Source organism: Eriocheir sinensis, chromosome 30 (genome assembly GCF_024679095.1).
Source record: "Eriocheir sinensis breed Jianghai 21 chromosome 30, ASM2467909v1, whole genome shotgun sequence".
In the NCBI taxonomy this organism is placed as follows: domain Eukaryota; kingdom Metazoa; phylum Arthropoda; class Malacostraca; order Decapoda; family Varunidae; genus Eriocheir; species Eriocheir sinensis.
The window spans coordinates 424,926-434,925 of record NC_066538.1 but is presented as its reverse complement, the minus strand read 5'-3'; the positions used below and the strand labels follow the sequence as shown (position 1 = coordinate 434,925).

The 10,000-nt window shown below is 42.4% G+C and overlaps 1 protein-coding gene across 3 annotated transcripts in view; it reads left to right on the top strand.

Moving 5' to 3' along the window:
* The window catches only part of LOC127005356 (soluble guanylate cyclase 89Db-like), a 34,815-nt gene that overhangs the window by 490 nt on the left and 24,325 nt on the right, over positions 1-10,000 (top strand). The window contains exons 2-4 of one of the 3 annotated variants that reach the window (XM_050874132.1): positions 8,516-8,565; positions 9,210-9,259; positions 9,795-10,000. The exon at positions 9,795-10,000 is cut by the window's right edge and continues 296 nt beyond it. The gene's annotated coding sequence lies outside the window, so the exon portion shown is untranslated. The remainder of the gene's footprint in view (positions 1-8,515; positions 8,566-9,209; positions 9,260-9,794) is intronic. The other 2 variants (XM_050874133.1, XM_050874134.1) reach the window with 2 other exon arrangements.

Here is a 10,000-nt window from a genome sequence, read left to right as displayed (position 1 = left end):
TCCTCCTCCTCCTCTATCCCCTTCTCTCTCCACTTCATCCTTTTCTCGCTTTCAATTTCCTTTTCTTTTTAATTCTTCTTCCTTTTTTTTCCACCATGCTCCTCCTCCTCCTTCTCCTTCTCCTTCTTTTGCGCCTGATCCTCCTTCTCCTCCTGTTCGTATTCCTTCTTTTAATCCTCCTCCTCCTCCTCCTCCTCCTTCTTCTTTTGCGCCTGATCCTCCTTCTTCTCCTGTTCGTATTCCTTCTTTTTCCTCCTCCTCCTCCTCCTCCTCTTCCTCTTCGTGCTGGTGATGTACAGTTTGTTTACGCTGCCACCCTCGCATTGTTTATATCAGGGCGACAGTTTCGGCCACGCCTCGCCTCGCTCCTTGACAAGTGTGATTTATGAATGAAGGGAGGGAGGGAGGGAGAGGAAGGATTATGGGTGAGACTGAAAGAGTGATGGAAGGAGTATATAAAGAAGAAAGGGAAGGAGAGAGAGAGAGAGAGAGAGAGAGAGAGAGAGAGAGAGAGAGAGAGAGAGAGAGAGAGAGAGAGAGAGAGAAGGACAGGAGGATATACTGAAGGAGAGAGACATACTCGTAGAAGGAATGTAAGGAGAGAGAGAGAGAGAGAGAGAGAGAGAGAGAGAGAGAGAGAGAGAGAGAGAGAGAGAGAGAGAGAGAGAGAGAGAGAGAGAGAGAGAGAGAGAGAGAGAGAGAGATAAAGAAGGGGAAGGAAGGAGAGAACATAGAAGGAGAAGGAAGGAAAGATGAATAGAAAGGTAAGAAAGAAAAGAGATAAATAAGAAAGGGAAGAGATATGGAAAGGGTATTAAAGGAGAGAGATATGGAAGGGGAAGGAAGGGAGGGAAGGAGGAAACGAGGGAGTGAGAGAGGGAGAGATTGAGGGAGGAAGAGAAGATTAGTTACTGAGAGAGAGAGAGAGAGAGAGAGAGAGAGAGAGAGAGAGAGAGAGAGAGAGAGAGAGAGAGAGAAAGATAGAAAAAAGAATAGATGGAAGGGAGGAAGAGGCAGAGGGAATGGAGCGATGGAGAGATGGAGGTAAATAGGGAGGGAGGGAAGAGAGAGCTGGAGGGAGGGAGGAACAGGACGCAGGGGAGGAGAGGTAATTAGAGCCATTATGAGAGAGAGAGAGAGAGAGAGAGAGAGAGAGAGAGAGAGAGAGAGAGAGAGAGAGAGAGAGAGAGAGAGTAACACAGACCTACTCAGCTTAATCAAAACTATAAATGACGTAAGATCAAAGAGGAATTTATTTATAGACGAAAAAAGAAAAAAAAGTGACGCAACAGGTATGAGGCGAAAGAGGAGGAGGAGGAGGAGGAGGAGGAGGATTGTAGGGAGGCAGGAAACAGATTAAAGTACAATATCTATGAAAGTAAAGATGATTAGGACACAGATATCGTTCTAAATAACTCTGACAAACTCCTTCCTTCCTTCCTTCGTCTGTATTTCCTCCTGCCTACGACTTGAACGCTTTCACGAGGGGAGGATCATGACGCCTCGCCACCCGAAACTGACGTCTGTTCTCGCCTATCCTTCTGTTTACTATTGGAGGGCAGTGATTAGCGGGTCTTTTTTTGCTTTATTTTCGTTTATTGGCCTTGAGCTGCTTCGTATAGTGTAAAAAGTGACTCTGGGTTAGGGCCGCTTTCACAGTAATTTTGTTTGTTTTGATCGTTACCAATGGCTGTTATTGCCGCTCTAGTATTTCCACCAACGTTGCCAGATTATCGTACTCAGCCTCCTATGTTTGCCTATTTCCGACCCAAAAACAGCCTCCTCGACCACAATAACTGCCTTCATATATACTTAACGTTAAAATGGTTAATTATTGCTGTTTCTTGGCAATAGTTAAGGATCAGAAACCGGTAAATACGATGCACTGAGTACGATAATCTGGCAACGTTGATTTCCACGGCCGATGAGGTAGTGGCGGCTGCGGGGTTAGCCTAGCCCCGCACCTTACCACACACTCTCAACACCTCTCGCTTCCTCTGCAGCCGCCACTACCCCATCGGCCAGTTTCACGTGGAAAACTATAGCGTCGATCGCCGCCATTGGTAACGATCAAAACAAAGGAAGTGATTGTGAAAGCGGCCCTTAGAAATGAAAGTCGTAGTGTTGGTTGGTAATGAATGACCCTTCGTAAAACTCAGTGATCGGATTGCCTTGGAGTCTTTACACACGCACACACAAGTAACGTGATATTTATGGCGTGAAATTAATTGTTTATGCACGAATCTTTGTCCTGTGAATGGCGAGGTCTATAAAAATTACGAAAAGGTGACACTGCAGATATTTAAAGATTCTGCCTACGTATCTCTCTATCTATCTATCTATTTACCCACATATCTAACTCTATATATAACAAGACAAAATATTTACTAAGTTTATAACCAGACAAAGCTTATCACCAGAAACGCTGTAGTGTGAACTGACGTGAATTTTAATGTTTGGCCCAAAAGTGACACTCCAGAAATTGTTGTTCCCTTCCTCGGCTCACCTGTAACTCAATCAGCCTCGATAATTATGGCGGGAACTCACCTGTTAATCTGTCTGTCTATCAGTTCGAGGAAGGGCTATCTATCTGTCAGTTCTTCCTTTCGCTTTTTACCTGTCTATCTATATCTCCCTTTGAATGTATGTATGTATGTATATATCTATCTATCAGTCCGAGGAAGGTGTATCTATCTTTTATAATGGTTTTCTTTCATCTCTCTCTCTCTCTCTCTCTCTCTCTCTCTCTCTCTCTCTTATTCCTTTGTTTTAATATCTTCCTTTACTTAACTTTCTTTCATAATTTTTCCTTCCCTCTTGGTACAACTTTTCTTCAGTAACTTTCTTTTTCTTCTTTAATTAATCTTCTTTTTCCTTCTGTCTTGGTGTTCGTTATCATTAATCAATTGGAGGAAAGACAAGATTACGTGGAGGAAAGGAAGAAGAGGAGGAGGAGGAGAAGGAGGAGGAGGAGGAGGAGGAAGGAGGAAGATAACAAAGGGACTGTGTTAAGAAGAGGAAAGGGAAGAAGGGAAGCAAGGGAAGGGAAGGAAGGGGAGGGAAGGATGGAGAGAAGGATGGAGGGAAGTGGTAGCAAGGTTAAAGTGGAGGAGAAGAAGAGAGAAGGAAGGGAAGAGGAGGAGGAGGAGGAGGAGGAAGAGGTGGAGTGGGAGGAAGAGGAAGAAAGGGAGGAAGAGGAGGTACTTGAGATTAGGGTAAGAGAGAGAGAGAGAGAGAGAGAGAGAGAGAGAGAGAGCTATCAGGTAAGGCGTGTGACCTTGCGTTTGATTATCCTCAGTGTCCTTCCTCTCTCTCTCTCTCTCTCTCTCTCTCTCTCTCTCTCTCTCTGTATCTATCTATCTATCTATGTATGTGTGTGTGTGTGTGTGTGTGTGTGTGTGTGTGTGTGTGTGTGTGTGTGTGTGTGTGTGTGTGTTTTCACAGTTTCCATTAATTCAATCTCCTTAGCATTCTCCTCTTCCTCCTCTCCCTCCTCCGTTTCCTCCTCCTCCTCCTCCTCTTCCTCCCTTCCCTTCCCTTCCCTACTCCTCCTCCTCCTCCTCCTCCTCCTCCTCCTCTGCCTCCTCCTCCTCCTCCTCCTCCTCCTCCTCCTCTTTTCCATTCCTTCCATTTTCCTCTCCCTCTATCCCCTTCCTTTCACTCCTTCCCTCTTTTCTTTCTTTCTTTCTTTCTCTCTTCCATTTATCTCTCATTCCCTCCCTTATCGCTTTCATTATCTCTCTCTCTCTCTCTCTCTCTCTCTCTCTCTCTCTCTCTCTCTCTCTCTCAATTCCATTCCATTTACCTGAGAGAGAGAGAGAGAGAGAGAGAGAGAGAGAGAGAGAGAGAGAGAGAGAGAGAGAGAGAGAGAGAGAGAGAATAAGGCAAAAGGAGATAAAGAAATCAATTGGAGGTGATGGAGAGAGACGCTCACGATGATTGTAAAGGTCACTACTCTATGGTTGACATCCCTCTCTCTCTCTCTCTCTCTCTCTCTCTCTCTCTCTCTCTCTATTTTCATTCCAGTTCTTTCTCTCTCTCTTTTCTTTCTTTCTTTGTCTCTCCTTCGTTACGCTTTCCTCCATTTTTTTATTTCTTCTTCTTCTCTCTCTCTCTGTATATCTACCTATCTGAGAGAGAGAGAGAGAGAGAGAGAGAGAGAGAGAGAGAGAGAGAGAGAGAGAGAGAGAGAGAGAGAGAGAGAGAGAGAGAGAGGAGATAAGGAGGAAGGGAGGGACGAAGGAAAGTACCTATGATGTAAGGGCTGACGAGAGAGAGAGAGAGAGAGAGAGAGAGAGAGAGAGAGAGAGAGAGAGAGAGAGAGAGAGAGAGAGAGAGAGAGAGAGAGAGAGAGAGAGAGAGAGAGAGAGAGAGAGAGAGAGAAAATAGGAGAGGGAGGGAAGGAAAGGGAAAAAGGAAACGTAGGTGAAAAAAATGAAAATAAGAAAGAGAAAAAACAAAGATGAAGAAAAAATACAGAAAATACAGAATAATACAGAAAAATACAGAAGAAATACAGAAATACAGAAATACAGAAAAAATACAGATAAATACAGGAAAAAAACAGAAAAATGCAGAAAGTTGAAGAAAAAATACAGAAAATACAGAATAATACAGAATAAAAATACAGAAGAAATACAGAAATACAGAAATACAGAAAAAATACAGATAAATACAGAAAAAAATACAGAAAAAATACAGAAAGATGAAGAAAAGAGTGAATGGCGTGAGCGAGATAAAGATAAAGATAAAGAAAATAATAAGAGGAGGAAGGATAAAGGAGGAAGAAGGAGGAAATAAAAAAAAATGGAGGAGGGAGAGAGAGAAAGAGAAAATTGAAGAGATGGGAAGAAAAGCATGAGAGAGAGAGAGAGAGAGAGAGAGAGAGAGAGAGAGAGAGAGAGAGAGAGAGAGAGAGAGAGAGAGAACTAACAGGATCCAAACCCGTCGCTAAGAGAGTAAGGTGCGAGGGAGAGGTGGGAGAGGATCGAGTGATGGCCGAGGGAGGATCGAGGAGTCAGGTTTAGGGTTCGAATCCCTCTAATGGAGACTTGCGGAGAGCGTCTAGTGGCCCGCGGGGAGGATTGGTGACCGCGGTGTTAGGTGCAGAGAGAGAGAGAGAGAGAGAGAGAGAGAGAGAGAGAGAGAGAGAGAGAGAGAGAGAGAGAGAGAGAGAGAGAGAGAGAGAGAGAGAGAGAGAGAGAGAGAGAGAGAGAGAGAGAGAGAGAGAGAGAGAGAGAGAGAGAGAGAGAGAGAGAGAGAGAGAGAGAGAGAGAGAGAGAGAGAGAGAGAGAGAGAGAGAGAGAGAGAGAGAGAGAGAGAGAGAGAGAGAGAGAGAGAGAGAGAGAGAGAGAGAGAGAGAGAGAGAGAGAGAGAGAGAGAGAGAGAGAGAGAGAGAGAGAGAGAGAGAGAGAGAGAGAGAGAGAGAGAGAGAGAGAGAGAGAGAGAGAGAGAGAGAGAGAGAGAGAGAGAGAGAGAGAGAGAGAGAGAGAGAGAGAGAGAGAGAGAGAGAGAGAGAGAGAGAGAGAGAGAGAGAGAGAGAGAGAGAGAGAGAGAGAGAGAGAGAGAGAGAGAGAGAGAGAGAGAGAGAGAGAGAGAGAGAGTGTGTGTGTGTGTGTGTATTTTCATTTCTGATGGTTTTTATCCTATTTTCTCTCTCTCTCGTTTGTCTCTAGCTTTATCTCTATCTATGTGTGTGTGTGTGTGTGTGTGTGTGTGTGTGTGTGTGTGTGTGTGTGTGTGTGTGTGTGTGTGTGTGTGTGTGTGTGTGTGTGTGTGTGTGTGTGTGTGTATTAATAGCAGGCCTGGGGCGGGTCGATACTCTCCGGGTCCTGAAGCGAAACCGTGACTTTAACATTTACGTGAAAAAGTTTGGCGAATAGGAGGAAGCAGAAATAGATAGAGAGATAGATAGATAGATAGATAGTTAGTCAGGTAGTTGAATAGATAAAAAGAAATGAGAAGAAAGGTCAATCTAAATAAGAAAACTAACATAAATAAGATAGATAGATAGATAGATAGAGAGAGAGAGAGAGAGAGAGAGAGAGAGAGAGAGAGAGAGAGAGAGAGAGAGAGAGAGAGAGAGAGAGAGAGAGAGAGAGAGAGAGAAATAGGGAGGAGAAAATTCAATCTAAATAAGAAAACTAAGAGAGAAGCAAAAATGAGATAGATAGATAGATAGATAGATAGGCTGACAGAGAGCGAGAAAGAGAGAAAGACAAATGGAGGCCTACCGAGGCAGCCTAATTAATAAAACAAATAGGAAAACAAACAAACAACGAGAGAGAGAGAGAGAGAGAGAGAGAGAGAGAGAGAGAGAGAGAGAGAGAGAGAGAGAGAGAGAGAGAGAGAGAGAGAGAGAGAGAGAGAGAGAGAGAGAGAGAGAGAGAGAGAAATATTGTAACGTGAGCCAAAAAGTTTTAGAATTCGATTTAGGAAAAAAATGTATTGAAAAAAAAAAACTGGAAAGAATATTGAAGCAAATTTATGAGGGGAGATAAAAGAGGAGGAAGAAAAGGAGGGAAATAAAAACTGCTGGAGGAGAGAAAGGAGGATAAAATGTGAGGGGAAGAATATGGAGGAGGAAAAAAGTAACAGAAGCAAAAAAATGAATTTATATAAAAAAAAATGTGATCGAAGGAATATAACCGACATGAAATAAAAGGGAGGAAGAAGAGGGAGAGAGAGAGAGAGAGATAAGGAGAAATGGAAGAGGGAAATAAGGGAAAAAAAAAGAGTTGAAGGAGGAAAAAAATAATGAAACGCGAGCCAAAAATGAAAAAAAAAAAACCTATTGAAAGAAAATGGAGAGTGTGTTAGAGAGAATATTAAAGCAAGGATATAAATGAAGAGGGGGAGGAGGAGGAGGAGGAGGGAGGGGGAAAAACTGTAGGAGAGAGAGAGAGAGAGAGAGAGAGAGAGAGAGAGAGAGAGAGAGAGAGAGAGAGAGAGAGAGAGAGAGAGAGAGAGAGAGAGAGAGACGGAAATATGTCCTGGAAGAGGGGAAAAAAGATGAAAGTGTGTTAGAGAGAATATTAAAGCAAGGAGATAAATGAGGAGGAGGAGGAGGAGGAGGGAGGGGGAAAAAACTGTAGGAGAGAGAGAGAGAGAGAGAGAGAGAGAGAGAGAGAGAGAGAGAGAGAGAGAGAGAGAGAGAGAGAGAGAGAGAGAGAGAGAGAGAGAGAGAGAGAGAGAGGAAAAAAGGTGTTAGGTCAGCGGCAAAGTTTTACAATTCCGGAAAGCAAGAAAATTAAGATGAGAAAGATAAGAGGAGGAAGAGGAAGGGAGCACTGAAGAGGAAGAAGAAGAAGAGGAGGAAGAAGGCTCGGGGAGGTGTTGGAGAGGAGAGAAACTGAATAAGAGGAAAATAATGTGAGGGAAGGAAGGAGAAAAAGTTAAGTGGGAGAGAAAAAACTTAAGGAAAATCATACAAAAGTTGGGAAAAAAGAAAGAAAACAGTAAGGAGGAGAGCACTGAAGAGGAAGAGGAAGAAGAGGAGGAAGAAGGATCGGGAAAGTGTTGGAGAGAAGGAGAGAAACTGAATATGAGGAGGATGAAGAGAACACTGAAGAGGAAGAGGAAGAAGAGGAGGAAGAAGGCTCGGGAAAGTGTTGGAGAGAAGGAGAGAAACTGAATAAGAGGAGGATGAGGAGGAGAGCACTGAAGAGGAAGAGGAAGATGTGGAGGAAGAAGATTTAGAGAAGTGTTGGAGAGAAGGAGAGAAACAGAATAAGAGGAAACTAATGTGAGGGAAGGAAGGAAGAAAAGTTAAGTGGGAGAGAAAAAAATTAAGGAAAATCATAAAAAAGCTGGAAAAAGAAACAATATAAAGAAAAAACAAAGAAAAGAGAAGACAAAAAAAAAACAAAGATATCAGGAAACGTACATGGGGAATCGGTGGCTGAGTGGTTAGCATGTGAGCCCCGCGTCAAGGAGGACCCGAGTTCGAATCCAGCCCGGAAATAAATAAACACATAAACAAAAATATAAGAATCCCACAAATAATGAAAATACTGCAGGAAAATATAAGGAGAGAAAAAGGTATTGGCACATATCAGTAATTGAAGGAGAAAAATGGTCCTGGGAAGTATTAGAAAGGAAGGAAAAAGGAAAAGAATTCTAGCGTCCTGGAACGATTTAGAATTCCCAAAACCGATGAAAAAATACGTGACATGTGCAATAATTAATTAACTAAGGGAGAACAGGTGCGGGGAATGGCCAGGTGAGAGAGAGAGAGAGAGAGAGAGAGAGAGAGAGAGAGAGAGAGAGAGAGAGAGAGAGACATAAACTAAGTGAACGAGAAAGCAAACACACACACACACACACACACACACACACACACGCACACACAGGACTGCCGCACACACCCTCTTAATTCTTACCTTACGACACTTTACATCACACACACACACACACACACACACACACAGGACTGCCACACACACACACACACACACACACACACACACACACACACACACAAACAGAGGCATTAACTGTGTATCTATTGTTTCAGATTTCCAAGTTGCGTTCGTTCGTGTGTTCGTTCGAGGCCAACAAAGAGAGGTGAGCGAAATCAAAATGAGTCAGTTAGTCACTCAGTCAGTCACTCAGCCACTCAGTCAGTCAGTTAGTCAAGCAGTCAGGAATTTTAATATTTTACAGAACAAATGAGAGAGAGAGAGAGAGAGAGAGAGAGAGAGAGAGAGAGAGAGAGAGAGAGAGAGAGAGAGAGAGAGAGAGAGAGAGAGAAGCCCTAAAATCTAAATATAGAAAACTGATAATTAAAGATAGACAGACATACAGATAGACAGATAATATATAAGTCGGTCGGTCAATCGGTCGGTCGGTCAGAAGGCGAGAAGGGAGATCACGCCAACAATCAGATTATTTCAGGATCAATTATCTAATGCAATCAGTCCACCGCAAATGAATTAAAACAAAGAAAAATGGAAATGAAGATAATGAAGAAGAAAGAGAAGAAGAAGAAGAAAAAGAAGAAGTAGAGGAAGAAGTTGTAAAGAAGTAGAATAATAATAATAATAAGATTAAGACTGATTTTTAAAAGTAGTTCGTAGAAGGCTCGTAGGTAACAGGGTCTGGCGGAGGCGCTTAGAGAAAGAATAGGCTACGAAGTTGTTATAAAAAAATACGAGCGCTGTTTATAATTCGGAGCCATGTCTTAAGGTAACGTATTGAATCCCCGCCAGGTGGAGACTGTGGCGGGCTGTGTGATGATACCTGCCTGCCCTGATTAAAGGTGAGTGCCCACAGTACACACACACACACACACACACACACACACACACACACACTGGTACTATAACAATTTTTAAAGTAGTAGTAGTAGTAGTAGTAGTAGTAGTAGTAGTAGTAGTAGTAGTAGTAGTAGTAGTAGTAGTAGTAGTAGTAGTAGTAGTAGTAGTAGTAGTAGTAGTTGTAGTAGCAGTAGTAGTAGTAGTAGTAGTAGTAGTAGTAGTAGTAGTAGTAGTAGTAGTAGTAGTAGTAGTAGTAGTAGTTGTAGTAGCAGTAGTAGTAGTAGTAGTAGTAGTAGACTATAGCGAATATACTTAGTAAACGAACCTTAAAGTCGTAGTTGTAATAGTAGGAGAGAGAGAGAGAGAGAGAGAGAGTATTGACCTAGCAAGATTGAGCTCAAACGAAATGAAACCAAAGCAATTACGTCCAAAAATACGGATTATGTCACTGTTATTATTATTATTATTATTATTATTATTATTATTATTATTATTATTATTGCCATTATTTCATTCCCTTTTCTTTTTTCTTTCCAGGTTGTTCCAGTACTCAAGACGAAGCAGAATAAGTAAATAAATAAAGAAAAAAAGAAAGAAAAGAAAGAAAGAAAGAAAGAAGGAAGGAATGATGGATGACGTTTTGAACCCTGAACGGAAGAACAACAAAGTGTGAACGAAAGAAAGAGAGAACAGAACGTGGACGAAAGGAAGGAATAAGGAAGAAAAAGGAAAGAAAAATAAGA